We start from the raw sequence: 16,128 nt of genomic DNA on the forward strand, positions 1-16,128 counted from the left end.
GCTAAGGTGTTCTGGGTGGTTGCTAGGATGTTGCTATGTGGTTGTTAGGGTACTCAGGGTGGTTGCTAGGGTGTTCAGTGTGGTTTCAAAGGCATTGCTACACTGTTGCTAGGTTATACTGGGTGGTTGCTAGGGTGTTGCTATGCAGTTGCTAGGGTACTCTGGGTGGTTTCAAGGGCGTTGCTACACGATTGCGAAGGTGATCAGTGTGGTTTCAAGGACGTATGTACACAGTTGCTAGGGTGTTCTTTGTGTATGCTAGGGTTTTGCTATGCTGTTGCTTGGGTATTCTGAGTGGTTGCAAGGGTGTTGCTATGCGGTTGCTAGGGTACTCTGGGTTGTTGCTAGAGTGTTGCTATGTGGTTGCTAGGGTACTCAGGGTGGTTGCTAGGGTGTTGTTATGCGGTTGCTAGGGTACTCTGGGTGGTTTCAATGGAGTTGATACATGGTTGCTAGGGTGTTTTGGGTGATTGCTAGGGTGTTGTTACACAGTTGTTAGGGTACTCAGGGTGGTTGCTATGCGGTTGCTAGGGTGTTCTGGGTGGTTGCTAGGGTGTTGCAATGTGGTTGCTAGGATACTCGGTGTATGCTAGGTGTTGCTACACATTTGCAAAGGTGTTCTGAGTTATTGCTAGGGTGTTGCTATGCGGTTTTTAGGGTGTTCATTGTGGTTTCAAGGGCATTGCTACATGATTGCTAAGGTGTTCTGGTTGGTTGCTAGGGTGTTGCTATGTGGTTGCTTGGGTACTAAGGGTGGTTGCTAGGGTGTTCAGTGTGGTTTCAAGGGCGTTGCTACACATGCTGGGGTGTTCTGGGTGGTTGCTAGGGTGTTGCTAGGGTGTTTTGGGTGGTTGCTAGGTTGTTGCTATGTGGTTGTTAGGGTGTTCATTGTGGTTTCAAGGGCATTTCTACATGGTTGCTAAGGTGTTCTGGGTGGTTGCTAGGATGTTGCTATGTGGTTGTTAGGGTACTCAGGTTGGTTGCTAGGGTGTTCAGTGTGGTTTCAAGGGCATTGCTACACTGTTGCTAGGTTATACTGGGTGGTTGCTAGGGTGTTGCTATGCAGTTGCTAGGGTACTCGGGGTGGTTTCAAGGGCGTTGCTACACAATTGCGAAGGTGATCAGTGTGGTTTCAAGGACATATGTACACAGTTGCTAGGGTGTTCTTTGTGTATGCTAGGGTGTTGCTATGTGGTTGTTAGGGAGTTCATTGTATTTTCAAGGGTATTACTATGCGGTTGCTAGGGGTTTCAGTTTGGTTTCAAGGGCGTTGCTACACTGTTGCTAGGGTGTTCTGGGTGGTTGCTAGGATGTTGCTATGCAGTTTCTTTGATCAGTGTAGTTTCAAGGGCATATGTACACAGTTGCTAGGGTGTTCTCTGTGGAAGCTGGGGTTTTGCTATGGTGTTGCTTGGGTGTTCAACGTGGTTGCTAGGGTGTTGCTATGCTTTTGCTAGGGTACTCTGGGTGGTTGCTAGAGTGTTGCTATGTGGTTGCTAGGGTACTCGGGGTGGTTGCTAGGGAGTTGCTATGTGGTTGCTAGGGTACTCTGGGTGGTTTCAATGGCGTTGATACATGGTTGCTAGGGTGTTCTGGGTGGTTGCTAGGGTGTTGCTACACAGTTGCTAGGGTTTTCTGGGTGGTTGCTAGGGTGTTGCTATGTGGTTGCTAGGGTACTCTCTGTGTTTCAAGGGTTTTGCTATGCAGTTACTAGGGTGTTCTGGGAGGTTGCTAGGGTGTTTCTATGCGGTTGCTAGAGTCTTCTGGGTGGTTTCAAAGGTGTTGTTAGGTGTTTCAAAGGTGTTGTTTTTAGGGTGTTCTGGATGGTTGCTACCATGCAACAAGGCAAGAAGGCACGTGTTTCTGAGATTATTGTGATCTGAATGATGTGAAAGTCTAGTATGTGATTCTCAGTTGTTTAGTGTATGATGCAGTTTTTTCTTTGCAACTATTACAAAGTTGGCAAGTTTTTGATGCCTAGTGTCATAAAATCTGTTCAGATTTTATAAGTCGTGTAGTGTGTTACATTCTATAGCATTGTTTGCTGGCTTTGACCACCCAGTGGTGAACATATTGTGATTTTGAATCTCAAACTCATTTTAATCTCCATGTGGCTGAGGCTTAGACTGTGGCTGTTGAAGACCAAGACATGTAACCTTTGAACATTTGCAGAAATAGTAACAAAGGGATTTTTGCAGGATGGGAACGTGCCATTTTTTTTTTAGCACCACTGGCTTTCGTTTACAAAGAAAAACTGCCATTTATTATGTGTTTTCACTGTATTAGACATATTTTCCAGTATTTTTCTATATTCTTGTAAATTCTTAAACTATATATGCTGACACAATAGCCTGCTACAAGAATTGTCATGGGTGAAAAAGGTGAAATGTTTTCTGATTCAAAAAAAGAAAGGAAGAAACAAATGCTGTTCAAGAATACTTTTTTGTTTTGAATATTTTTTTTTATCATCACTGTTTTTAATAAATAGCGAGAAAATCACACTACAGCAGATTGCTTTACCTCTGTGGAACTAACTTATTGCGGTGTGGTTGTATTAAGCACTTTAAAAAAAAAACAAAAAAAAAACAAGATGTGCCTAACTGCCAAGAAAATGCTAAGGGTCATTCATGTACCAACTCTCATGATTTCCGAATGTACCCTCTTCCCAAAAAAGGATTTATTTACTTCAGTGTGTGTCATATGTTATTAATAGACTAAAAATAAATAATAACACATGAACTTTGAGATAGAAGCTGTGACCTTAGCTGGACAGTAGTCAGAGAAATATTTAAGCAATAAAGGTTTGACTTATGACTGATTCCATCAGATAGGATGTCTGTGTGTCTGTCCATAAATTTCTAATAGTGGGTCAAGAAAGCTCATCATAAATCAGAATATATGCCCATGTATAGATTCTGCTTGGTGTGCATGAACAACCTCTATAAAAACCAAGAGGATAGACCAGAAGAGATGCAGAGAAGACCTCAGAAGTTCCATCCAGTGGTAAGAGCCTGTGCTGACTGTGACTGAAAGGCATTTTATCATCATCACTTATGCATCTGTACTTAAAGTAATTGTGTTTTTATTTATATTAATACATTGATAAATTGTTTTTTTTTTTTTTTTTTAAATTCAAGGGTAGTGAAAATTTCATCTGGTCTCAAGGACAAACGGCAAGTGAGTTTGATTCAATGTGTGGATTAGGGTAGAAGAAAACAGTTGTTATAGTCTGTATCATAGATGAAAACTGATGAAGCATGCTGCTTTTAAAAACGTGTGTAATTTATTTACAAAGAAATATGTTTAAATGTTTTAGTATGATTAATTTAAGGACTGGGTCCCATTGACCCTTTATTTACTGTATTTTTAGGAGCCAAGCATAGGCACCTATTGTAATTGTTTGTTTTTTTATCGTGTTATTATATTCTCTTTTTCTTATTCCACTTTTGAGTCTATAAGAGCCCACAGAACCGCTTGTGGGAAAGTTATACAAATTTGGCACAAACATAGAGGACAGTCTGAACATAAAACACTGCAAACTGTCCATACTTGCATTCATGCTAATAGAGCAAAACATGAAATTGGCTCTAACTACAGAACTGTTGTTCTGATTAAATTCAATTAAATTCAAAATTGGCATACAGTGTTGCTATCACAATTCATGATGGCATTTGCATAAAAATAGAAAGGCCTAAATTTCATCATAAAATATTAAATTATAATGGAAAAAATCTTCAGTCGACATTTTTGCCTTTAATGGGCCCCTTACCTGCTTCTTGCTTGCTATCTAAAAGTTTATCTAGTATTGTTTTATGTGTCTGTATTCATGTGTAAGCCTAAACTTAGGAATATGTCTCTTTCCTAACACAATTCATGTGTTCCCATTCAGTCGGTCACGTTCGACGTACGTCGGACAGACCGACGAATAGGATTCCTATTCGTCGGTCTGTCCGACGTACGTCTCCGTTCCCTCCTTCAGGGAACGAGGGTTACCTTTGTAACCGAGACGTTTCATTTCATGAGTATTGCCTTTGTTGTTACATGGAATATTTATGACATTTTTAATGGATAATTTTATCTTTTCTCTCTTTAGTAAGCCGCCACCATGAGTACGGACGCGGAGATGGCCGCGTATGGCAAGGCTGCCATTTACCTTCGTAAGCCTGAGAGGGAGAGAATCGAGGCTCAAAGCAAACCATTTGATGCCAAGACTGCCTGCTATGTGGCTGATGTCAAAGAGTTGTACCTCAAGGGAACAATCAAGAGCAAAGATGGTAACAAAGTCACAGTTGTTTTGCTTGACACTCAGGAGGCGAGTTTTAATTTCCATTTCATGTAGATGCTCATTTAATTATTATTACATTGTTTTCTTTTATATCTAATATCTAATTTATCAAATTTATAGGAGAGAGTTGCTAAGGAAGAAGATGTCTACCCAATGAATCCTCCCAAGTATGACAAGATTGAGGACATGGCCATGATGACCCATCTCAATGAAGCCTCTGTGCTGTATAACCTCAAAGAGCGTTATGCTGCATGGATGATCTACGTAGGTTCTGAAACAACATAAAAAAGCATTTAAGTTCATTTTGTCTGTGTTGTAGCAATCTGACCACTTCTCTACTCATTTCAGACCTACTCTGGGCTCTTCTGTGCAACTGTGAACCCCTACAAGATGCTTCCAGTGTATGATCCAGAAGTGGTGACTGCTTACAGAGGCAAAAAGCGTATGGAGGCCCCACCCCACATCTTCTCTGTCTCTGACAACGCCTATCAGTTTATGCAGACTGGTAAGACATTATGGTATTGAATTATATAGAATTCTTTAGGGTGAAATAGATGATGCTGTTAATATAAGAAGTATTTACTGGATATTTTACAAATTACAATCAACAGATAGAGAAAACCAGTCTGTCCTGATTACGTAAGTATTTTCATTTAATCTCAGACCATGACAAAAATTAAAAATTGAAAGTATAATGTAGATGACAAATCTTTATGGAGATATTTACAAAATAGAATTTAGAAATGAACTTCTGAATATACTTTGAAAAGTCTAGATGTCTTTTAATCTTCTGTTTTCTAATCTCTCATAAACCAGCGGAGAATCCGGTGCTGGAAAGACTGTGAACACCAAACGTGTCATCCAGTACTTTGCCACAGTTGCAGTATCAGGTGGTGAAAAGAAGAAGGAGGGTAAGATAAAGGTACTGTATGAGATACAATACTATGTGATATATATTATTTTGAAAGATGTTGATTTACACAAACTATATGATATGTGAATTTGTGAAATGCCTGCAAACAGTCTTTAGACATGAAATATTAAATAACTGAAAACTCTTCAAACATCTCAGGGCTCTCTTGAGGACCAGATCATTGCTGCCAACCCTCTGCTTGAGGCTTATGGTAATGCCAAGACTGTGAGAAATGACAACTCCTCTCGTTTTGTAAGTTAACCACTGTTTATTTACTGTACAGATGGTCAGTTGTGTTAGATTTTTCTATAAAGAGATTATTATTTTTTATGTATTATGCTATTTTGTATTAAACAGGGTAAATTTATCAGAATTCACTTCGGTACAACTGGAAAACTGGCTAGTGCTGACATTGAGACATGTAGGTGGACACGATTTCATTGATCCATCCTGCACATTTGTCTTTGTCTGTCACTCTTCAGATGATTGTGACTCAAGTACATTCTCTCAACAGATCTGCTGGAGAAGTCTAGAGTGTCATTCCAGCTTCCAGATGAGAGAGGCTACCACATCTTCTATCAGATGATGACCAACCATAAGCCTGAGCTGATTGGTAAGTACACATATTTCATTCAATGTTTCAATGTTGTAAGATACTAATATTATACTAATATTAATATTGTAAGATACTCTTTTAAAAATCTGTGTATTTTACAGAAATGACGCTCCTCACCACCAACCCTTATGACTTCCCCATGTGCAGTCAGGGTCAGATCACAGTGGCCAGCATTGATGATAAAGAGGAGCTGGATGCTACTGATGTGAGTCATTGCTGTTTAAATATATTGAATTATTCTATATAAATATGGCAAATCATAAATCTCATTCTTCTCTGTAATTTACAGAGTGCTATTGACATTCTCGGCTTTAGTAATGAGGAGAAAATGGGCATCTACAAGTTCACTGGAGCTGTGCTTCATCATGGTAACATGAAGTTTAAGCAGAAGCAGCGTGAGGAGCAGGCTGAGCCTGATGGCACAGAGGGTGAGACTTGTGTGCTTTTTGCAGTATATCTTGAGACCAGTCTTAATGCTTCTATTTTATCCTGGGCTTTAAAATAGTAATAGCTGCATCGACCATGTGTAAAATGTTTAGTGTAAATATAAATTAGAAGTGTGCATTGCTGTGCATATCAATAAATCTAAAAATAAAAGTAAAAGTGCCTGTTGCCTGATTTATTATAATTTTACACATACACAAAAGACTCTATAGAGCTAAGACAATTTATTTTAAAATGTATTTAACAGAGGCTGACAAAATCTCCTACCTTCTGGGTTTGAACTCTGCTGAAATGCTAAAGGGTTTGTGCTACCCCAGAGTCAAGGTCGGAAATGAGTTTGTGACCAAAGGCCAGACCGTGGCACAGGTATAGTAACATTTCCAGCATGTCCATGTGTTCAATCAAAAAATCTGGCTAATTATTGCAGAAGCAGAATTAAATATCTATTCTACAGGTGTACAACTCTGTTAGCGCCTTGGGCAAATCTATCTATGAGAAGATGTTCTTGTGGATGGTCATTCGTATCAACCAGATGTTGGACACAAAACAACAAAGAAATTTCTACATTGGTGTGCTGGATATTGCTGGCTTTGAGATCTTTGATGTAAGAATGATTATTTTATTTATTTTTATGTCAAATTGAATCATATTCAGAAGTCAGTAAATGTTTCTGTTATTTTTTCCTCCAGTACAACAGCATGGAGCAGCTGTGCATCAACTTCACCAATGAGAAACTGCAACAGTTTTTCAACCACCACATGTTTGTGCTGGAACAAGAGGAGTACAAGAAGGAGGGCATTGTTTGGGAGTTCATTGACTTTGGCATGGACTTGGCTTCTTGCATTGAGCTCATTGAGAAGGTTTTTAATGAATTTATTCATTTCCATTGTCTATTCTCAAATTGTCATATTTTTTTGTAATAAACAACATTCTTTTATAAACAGCCCATGGGTATCTTCTCCATCCTTGAAGAGGAGTGCATGTTCCCCAAGGCTTCAGACACTTCCTTCAAGAACAAGCTGCATGATCAGCATCTTGGCAAAAGCAATGCTTTCCAGAAACCAAAGCCTGCCAAAGGCAAGGCTGAAGCCCACTTCTCCCTGGTTCACTACGCTGGAACTGTGGACTACAACATCACTGGCTGGTTGGACAAAAACAAGGATCCATTGAATGAATCTGTTCTGCAGCTGTACCAGAAGTCTTCTAACAAACTGCTGGCTTCTCTTTACCCAGCTGTTGTTGAGGGTAAAGAGAAAAACAAAAAAACAAAACAAAAAAAAACTATTTAACCAAACTTTTTTTTCTTGATTTTGCATTTATACACATTGCTTTAAATTCGTATCTCAATAGATACTACTAAAAAGGCCGGCAAGAAGAAGGGAGGATCCATGCAGACTGTGTCCTCCCAGTTCAGGGTATGTATAAAGATGACATCACAGCAATATTGCTGTACTTGAGGGAAAAAATGAAATACAAAGCATGCCAACCCTTTTCTATTCTCCACAGGAGAACTTGGGCAAACTCATGACCAACTTGAGGAGCACTCACCCTCACTTTGTGCGCTGTCTGATTCCTAATGAGTCCAAGACTCCAGGTAAAGTATTAAAAGGCTTAAGATATACAAAGTTGTGCCATGAAACTCTAGATGGCGTAGGCTAATAAGTCCTTTAAATCAACCTGCTCGTAATCACATCATTATCTATAGGGCACAGCTGATTGGTTTCTGCTGTATCAGTAGCCAATGAGCTTGCGTGCTCAACCTTCAAAATATTTTGGTAGCATTGCCTTAGCAGCGCTTCAGAAACCCTCCACCTTCCCCAGCTCCACCTGTATAGATCTGCTACAGGTAATTCATGTACACTATATTGTACAGCAGCAGCAGCGTAGCAGATCTATTCTGCCAAGACCAAACATACAACATTGTCAAACCCAATACCATGCCAAACACTCCGAGAGTTGTCATGACAGAAATTCTGGCACTCAATATACATGATGAAGTTAATTTACCAACTTCATGGTGTAAACTGTTCGTTATAGGTCTCATGGAGAACTTCCTGGTTATCCACCAGCTGAGGTGTAATGGTGTACTGGAGGGTATCAGAATCTGCAGAAAGGGCTTCCCCAGCAGAATCCAATACGGTGACTTTAAGCAGAGGTAAATTAGACCACATGAAAATACCATTTCCTGTAGGAGGCTCCTAATTAAAAGACATGAAGTATTTTGATCAATTTTCCACAGATATAAGGTGCTGAATGCCGGTGTTATCCCTGAAGGACAGTTTATGGATAACAAGAAGGCCAGTGAGAAACTCCTAGGATCCATCGACATTGCTCATGATGAGTACAGATTTGGACACACAAAGGTTCATATTCAGCAGTGAACTTTCAAGGATTCACTGATTATGATCATTTAGCCTATACAGGTTAAATCAATATCTTTTGATTTATTGTTTTACATAAACGCAGGTGTTCTTCAAAGCTGGTCTTCTGGGTACTCTTGAGGAGATGCGTGATGAGAAACTGGCTACTCTGGTCACAATGACTCAGGCTCTCTGCCGTGGCTACGTGATGAGGAAGGAGTATGTGAAAATGACGGAGAGGAGGTGAGTATTGTCATGAGAAAAGGTGACATCAATGATAACTGTGTAAACAGTAAATAATGATGATTATGCCATTTAATGATGAATTATTGACAGGGAGTCCATTTACACTATCCAATACAACATCCGCTCATTCATGAATGTCAAACACTGGCCATGGATGAAAGTTTACTACAAGATTAAGCCCATGCTGAAGAGTGCCGAGACTGAGAAGGAGCTGGCAGGCATGAAAGAGGAATTTGAAAAATGCAAAGAGGCTTTGACTAAGTCTGAAGCCAAAAAGAAGGAGCTTGAAGAGAAGATGGTATCACTGCTGCAAGAGAAAAATGATCTGCAGCTGCAAGTAGCATCTGTGAGTTTTTTTAAATTTTTTATTTGAATTAACTGATTTTGGCTCCATTAAAATGAGCAATGTAGTTTCCAATGAAATGGCAATCTATTTTACTAACAGGAAACTGAGAATCTCTCAGATGCCGAGGAGAGGTGTGAGAGTCTGATCAAGAGCAAAATCCAGCTTGAAGGTAAACTCAAAGAGACAACTGAAAGACTGGAGGATGAGGAAGAAATCAATGCTGAACTGACAGCCAAAAAGAGGAAACTGGAGGATGAGTGCTCTGAGCTGAAGAAAGACATTGATGACCTGGAGCTCACCTTGGCTAAAGTGGAGAAGGAGAAACATGCCACTGAGAATAAGGTTGGAGACTGAGTTGGTTTAAGATTAGACTTAATCTCTGTCTTATATATTGATATAGAATATAAATTGTAAAATATAACCTCACTTGAAACAAAAAATTACACAGGTCAAGAACTTGACTGAGGAAATGACATCTCAGGATGAGAGCCTTGCTAAGCTTACGAAGGAGAAGAAAGCCCTCCAAGAGGCACATCAGCAGACACTGGATGATCTTCAGGCCGAGGAGGACAAAGTCAACACCTTGACCAAATCCAAGACAAAACTTGAGCAGCAAGTTGATGATGTGAGTTGATTATCTAAATTAATTATATTAAATTATGTTTTATTAACAAAGTTCGGGAGAAGCACGCTCAGATAATTAACCTAATTAACACGAGAGGAGCGCATTCAGTTAATCAACTCAATTAATGATAAGAGGTATATATACAGCATACTTACCTGTTCATTAACAGTTTATCAGCATTCCTCCACCACCCCATCACCTCACTTCTAGTTCTAACCATTCTTATCACAACCGGGGGGAGTTCTATAGGTTCAGGCCAAACTTCAAGCTCGGAGCCCTCTCATATCTTATATATAATTTTCCTGTAGCTTGAGGGTTCCCTTGAACAAGAGAAGAAGCTCCGCATGGACCTGGAGAGAGCCAAGAGAAAGCTTGAAGGAGACCTGAAATTATCACAAGAGTCCGTCATGGACCTGGAGAATGAAAAGCAGCAATCTGATGAGAAAATAAAAAAGTAATTAAAGCATAAAATCTTTGTAAACTTTTATTGTTGTGTTATCGTTTTTTTTTTTTTTTTTTTACAAACTACTTATTGTTGAACACCCACAGGAAAGACTTTGAAACAAGCCAGCTGCTTAGCAAGATAGAAGATGAACAATCTCTGGGTGCTCAACTCCAAAAGAAGATCAAGGAGCTTCAGGTATTTTGAGATTTTTTTCAAACATTATGATCATTATCACCCAAAATCTAATGAACTATTTTCCACCATAGGCTCGCATTGAGGAACTGGAGGAAGAGATTGAGGCTGAGCGTGCTGCTCGTGCCAAGGTTGAGAAACAGAGAGCTGATCTCTCCAGGGAACTTGAGGAGATCAGTGAGAGGCTTGAGGAGGCTGGAGGAGCCAATTCTGCTCAGATCGAGATGAATAAGAAGCGTGAAGCTGAATTCCAGAAGCTGCGTCGTGATCTTGAAGAGTCCACCCTCCAGCATGAAGCTACTGCTGCTGCCCTCCGCAAGAAGCAGGCAGACAGTGTGGCCGAGCTGGGAGAGCAAATCGACAACCTGCAGCGTGTCAAGCAGAAGCTTGAAAAAGAGAAGAGTGAATACAAAATGGAGATTGATGATCTTTCCAGCAACATGGAAGCTGTTGCCAAAGCAAAGGTTGGGAAATATTCTGAAGAATATATGTGTCCCGTGCTTGCAAAATGAGTCGGAATGCGCACAGGCTAATTACGAGCTACAGGCAAAACAAGTGAAAAATTACGATTTTGGTCGAATTTGAGGTTTTTACAAAAATGAGTTCATTAAGCCCTCGTCTAGTGATCCCAATGCTCCAAATAGTAATTAAACATCTAAAATGATCTTTTATTTGTATGTTTTCTGAGAGGTGTACCTTCCTAAATCTTTCCTTTGTTTTAAAAATCATGAAAAATTGCAGTTTTTCCTCTGTTGGCTTCTTGAAGACTGGTACTTCTCCTCAGCACAAGTTTGGTATCGTTGTAAAGTGAAGCATTCCAACTTTGTGACTAATCATAGCGAATTCTTGATTGCATGAGTCTGAACCAATGAAATGTGATTGAGCACAAAGACGCCTCTCAGACTGCACATACACATGTACACAGAATTACAGTATTTCAAAATATCTGTCTTGGCGTGTATTTACGCAAACATTATCTGTTATGTCTTAAGTGAACCTTTGGTTAACTGTTGGGGAAAAACATCTGATGTGTAACATTATATTAGATCAGTGTTAAGACAGTAGGTCTTAATATATAGGCTATCTGTCTCATTAATGTTAATCAAACAATTGTGGTATCATGGAAAAAAGTTGAATATATATTTTTCCGATAGATGTGGGTTTTGACTTGGTGTATGCCAAATTTGGTGGTATTTACAGGGATTTTAAGGTATGCTTGCTAGGTGATTTTGTTTTGGAACCTTCAGAAAACTTTAACTAGATTTTTCTCAAAATTGACTTTGCTGACTCTAACGACTTCAAATAGGTGTAGCTAAGTCCTTTTTTGTCTGTTTCCAACAAATCATACATCATTTTCAAGGTTTTTTTTAAATAGAGATTATAACAATAACTCATTTTTGAAAATGTGCTCATTATGACTCATTTTGCCAGTACGGATCACATATAACAAGAATAACGAGAAGTTTTTTCAAATATCTAATTACTTTTGTATTTACAGGGCAATCTTGAGAAGATGTGCCGCACACTTGAGGACCAACTTAGTGAAATTAAGTCCAAGAATGACGAGAACATTCGCCAGATAAATGATCTCAGTGCTCAAAGAGCAAGATTTCAAACTGAAAATGGTAACTAATGACAAATTGTGACAAATCATGAACAAATCAATATTATATCAAAAGTAATTAATGTCAATAATTAACAATAATCATAAAAAAAATAATCAACAATAATAGTGTATTAAGATTGTTCACCAGTGAATTTCTGACTGTAACAAAGTCTTATTAGAGGGATTTTTTTAATGTTGACTGATAAAATCTTACATCCATTTGTTTTGAAATGAACTGATAGAGACAGCACAATCTGACACAGTGAATCTGAAACTATACAGGTGAATTTGGCCGTCAGCTGGAGGAGAAGGAAGCTCTAGTTTCTCAGCTCACCAGAGGCAAACAAGCTTTCACTCAGCAAATTGAGGAGCTTAAGAGGCATATTGAAGAGGAGGTTAAGGTAATACAGCATAATCAATACATACACATACTTGTCCATTACTATAATGCAGAGACTAGCTAATATTATGTGACTTTGTCTCCTAGGCTAAGAACGCACTGGCCCATGCAGTGCAATCATCCCGTCATGACTGTGACCTGCTCCGTGAGCAGTTTGAGGAAGAGCAGGAGGCAAAGGCTGAGCTGCAGCGGGGAATGTCAAAGGCCAACAGTGAGGTTGCTCAATGGAGAACCAAATATGAAACTGATGCCATTCAGCGCACTGAGGAGCTTGAAGAGTCCAAGTATGTATATTATTGAATAATATTCCCAATTCTCACAGCTATATTATAGATTAGAATTCAGAGTCATGTGTATTACTTAACAGGAAGAAGCTGGCTCAACGTCTGCAAGATGCAGAGGAACAAGTTGAGGCAGTGAACTCCAAATGTGCATCTCTGGAGAAGACCAAACAGAGACTCCAGGCTGAGGTGGAAGACCTCATGATTGATGTGGAGAGAGCCAATGGTTTGGCTGCTAACCTTGACAAGAAGCAGAAGAACTTTGACAAGGTAAACAATTTTAGTCATATTATATTCTCTTTGGAAAGTATTGCTGGAATGGGCTTTGTTCATCATTTTTTTTAAACAAACCTGAAATATCTACACTAAAGGTCCTGGCAGAATGGAAGCAGAAATATGAGGAAGGTCAGGCAGAGCTGGAAGGTGCCCAGAAAGAGGCTCGTTCACTCAGCACTGAGCTGTTCAAGATGAAGAACTCATATGAAGAAAGTCTGGATCAACTGGAGACCCTCAAGAGAGAGAACAAGAATCTGCAGCGTAAGAATGAAACCGTTAAATTAGAAAAAAAAAAATGTAATGTTCTAATTCTCAGTGAGCATTAAAAAGTAAGCACATATGATTAATGTTTATTATGATAAAGATTATGTATTTTTTTCTTTTTATAGAGGAGATTTCAGAACTGACAGAGCAGTTAAGTGAGACTGGGAAAGGCATCCATGAGCTGGAAAAAGCCAAGAAGACAGTGGAGACTGAGAAGGCAGAGATTCAGACCGCCCTGGAGGAGGCTGAAGTAAATATCTGAAGATCAATATGGAATTCTTGCTAGAACCATTATACTATGTTGTTAATATATATTTTCATTTTGATATTTAAATGCAGTTTTTATATTTTATAGGGCACCCTGGAGCATGAGGAGTCCAAGATTCTTCGTGTCCAGCTTGAGCTAAACCAGGTCAAAAGTGAGATTGACAGGAAACTTGCAGAGAAGGATGAGGAGATGGAGCAGATCAAGAGGAACAGCCAGAGAGTCATTGAATCCATGCAGAGCACTCTGGACTCTGAAGTTAGGAGCAGGAATGATGCTCTGAGAATCAAGAAGAAGATGGAGGGAGACCTTAATGAGATGGAGATTCAGCTGAGCCATGCCAATCGCCAGGCTGCTGAGGCCCAGAAACAGCTCAGAAATGTTCAGGGACAGCTCAAGGTATGTGACTTCTTTTTGACTTTGGGATGTGTTCATATTTTTTTTATAACCCAACAGAAAGCTTTTGTTGTGTTCAGGATGCCCAACTGCACCTTGATGATGCTCTGAGAGGACAGGAAGACATGAAGGAGCAGGTGGCCATGGTGGAGCGCAGAAACACTCTGATGCAGTCTGAGATTGAGGAGCTGAGAGCTGCTCTAGAGCAGACAGAGAGAGGCCGCAAAGTGGCTGAACAAGAGCTGGTGGATATCAGTGAGCGTGTTGGGCTGCTGCACTCTCAGGTAAGTGCATATTGTTTCCCTGAAATTAAGGAAATTGAGAGCATCATTCAAAATGTTCATACTGTTGCCTATCATTTTGTAGAACACAAGTCTCCTGAACACCAAGAAGAAGCTTGAGGCTGACCTTATTCACGTCCAGAGTGAAGTTGATGACACTGTACAGGAAGCCAGAAATGCAGAGGAGAAGGCCAAGAAGGCCATCACTGATGTGAGTAACAGTAGCAGCCAAATGCTTCACCAAGACATGTGTGTACTTAAAAAATGTGGATCTAATGAATTTCTGCATTCACGCAAAAGGCTGCATTGATGGCAGAAGAGCTCAAGAAAGAGCAGGACACCAGTTCTCACCTTGAGAGGATGAAGAAGAATCTGGAGGTCTCAGTGAAGGACCTGCAGCACCGTCTGGATGAGGCTGAGAATCTGGCCATGAAGGGAGGAAAGAAACAACTCCAGAAACTGGAGTCCAGAGTAGGCCTCTTTATAGTTATGATGTGGGCAATGTGAAGTATGTTATATTATGATAAATTATGAATGAATTGTTTGATTAAAAATAATCTCTACTATAGGTTCGTGAGCTTGAGACTGAAATTGAAGCAGAGCAGAGACGTGGAGCTGATGCTGTTAAGGGTGTCCGCAAATATGAGAGGAGAGTGAAAGAACTCACTTATCAGGTATGACTATATTTCTCATAAGTTTGTTCAGACAAAAGAGTCCGTATAATATTGTATGTACTGACAATACCTATTTTTTAGTAAAGGATCAAGATTTAATCTAGTAAATATGTGTATTTTTTTGAAGACTGACGAGGACAAGAAGAACGTCGCCAGACTCCAGGATCTGGTTGACAAACTGCAGCTGAAGGTCAAAGCTTACAAGAGGCAGTCTGAAGAGGCGGTATGTAAAACCTAATAGAACATGTTGACTGTATTTATTTTTATGTGAATGCTAATTTGATTATACATGAACCATATATATAAACCTTTAGGAGGAGCAAGCCAATGGATACCTGTCCAAGTTGAGGAAGGTGCAGCATGAGCTGGAAGAGGCTGAGGAGCGTGCTGACATTTCTGAGTCTCAGGTCAACAAGCTCAGAGTTAAGAGCCGTGATGCTGGAAAGGTTAGACCGAGTAGATGAGTTTTTTTATTTTTTATTATTCAAATTGTTTATCCAAATACATTAACTACCTCTTAGCAGAAGTATAGTGGAACTATGATAATTGCATTTTGCTGATGTTACTTGTCCTGTATGACATTTGCACACCTGTATTATCTTCATTATGTAAATTGGAGCACATTTTTGTTAATAAGGCTGTTTGCCTCTTCCTTCTTTCCCAGGTCAAAGAAGAATGAATCTTTCAAACTTGAAAGGAGCATTTACTGAAGTCATATAATATGAATAGTGTAAAAGAACCTTTCTTAATAAACCTTTATATTTCATCAAATAATAAGACTTTGTGTGATTTTTTTTTTTTTTTTTCTTCAGCAAGATACACTTATTATTCACACCATAAGAGGGCTGATTATCAAGAGTGTCTTGAGTGTCTTGATTCTCTCAAATTTGAACTCTTAAAGGTTCCATAAAAGTTAAAAAGTTTCCATAAAATGTAATACTTATCTTCACTGAATGCATTCACACAAACATTTCTGCTATAAAGTTTGCACCCTGGATTGATGTTATCTTCCTCAAACAATTTTAGAAAATACTCTACTCAACATTGCAGTTTAATAGTATTCTGAGTCTTAAACAGTTAAACCTCAATGCTATTCAAACTAATACTTAACACCATTACAAAAATCAAACCATACAGTACCTATCTGAATATACTGTAAAGCTTAAAACTGGACTACTGCAGTGTTCTGTGAACCAGCCTTCCAGTTAGCACA

General features: G+C 39.3%; 1 pseudogene; it reads left to right on the forward strand.

The window, feature by feature from the left end:
• The first annotated feature begins 2,913 nt into the window (after positions 1 to 2,913).
• On the forward strand, positions 2,914 to 15,692 carry LOC127512393 (myosin heavy chain, fast skeletal muscle-like; annotated as a pseudogene).
• The last annotated feature ends 436 nt before the right edge of the window (positions 15,693 to 16,128 follow it).

The sequence above is a fragment of the Ctenopharyngodon idella genome, chromosome 5 (assembly GCF_019924925.1).
Source record: "Ctenopharyngodon idella isolate HZGC_01 chromosome 5, HZGC01, whole genome shotgun sequence".
Lineage (NCBI taxonomy): Eukaryota > Metazoa > Chordata > Actinopteri > Cypriniformes > Xenocyprididae > Ctenopharyngodon > Ctenopharyngodon idella.